Source organism: Wasmannia auropunctata, unplaced genomic scaffold, assembly GCF_000956235.1.
Source record: "Wasmannia auropunctata unplaced genomic scaffold, wasmannia.A_1.0 LD316733.1, whole genome shotgun sequence".
Taxonomy (NCBI): Eukaryota; Metazoa; Arthropoda; class Insecta; order Hymenoptera; family Formicidae; genus Wasmannia; species Wasmannia auropunctata.
Genome location: NW_012046157.1, coordinates 14,541 through 15,580, shown reverse-complemented (window position 1 = coordinate 15,580; position 1,040 = coordinate 14,541).

Sequence of the window (1,040 nt, the reverse complement as noted above, 5' to 3'; positions counted from 1 at the left end):
AACATGGCGGAAAAAAATTTTGGTTCAAAAAATTTTATAATATTCAGAAGCGGAATGTATCCGGCCGAATCATCGAACCAGACTTTTCAATGTCGATGTGTTAATTGCAACAGTGCAGATATCTACCAAAAACTATGATAATGTAATCATTCATTTGAATGTACGTTCGTTTGGGTCAATGTGTTTTTTCGGAGCTTGTCATTGCTGTTTTACGCAAAGCAATTAACGATACACAATGTTCTTATCAAATGATTTTTATATGTAAAGATTTCAAAAATTTAAATTGGTCTAAGAGAGTATCGAAAATTCGAGTATCGAAACGATTTTTCGCAAAGCAGCGTGGCATAAAGAATAGCTTAAAGAAAAAAGATGTAATTCAGTGCAGGGAAAACGGTTTTACACTGCTAGAAACAAACCTATTCATCTCATAGACACACATTTTCTCTGTTTGTTGCAAAATAACAAGAATCCGGCAAAAGTTCTAATTCTACACATTTCGACTTATTTTTGGCCCGTAATTCCTTGCGGTCATGAAAGGTTGCAATGGTCAGATATATTTACATGCTTCTGATAATGTATCACATTTGAATTAACATACGTTCGTTTAGGACAATGAGGCTTTTCTTGGTTGCAGCACTCGTTATTGTTAGTTTCTGCATTGCAAATTAACGTACACAATGTTGATACCACAGATACCACAGATTTCATTAATGTGTGACGTTTTATCAAATGGCATTATGAAATTTTTGTGCACGACGGAATTCGGAAAGATTTATTAATCCCTGTATTCTATACAACAGTCTATATAACATACGCACTGCAAGCTAATTTGGAAATAGATGCAGATAAATTATATAAATCCGATAAGATCTTTTAACCCCTATATTCTATACAATAACATATGCAGATCACAAGTTTGGAAATACCAATGCAGATAAATTATATAACTCACACTGAAGCAAAAACAAAGATAAATTGTGATTTTGGTGTTATAAAATAATTATAGAATCTGAAGAATTATTGTTAAAAAATATGTTGTT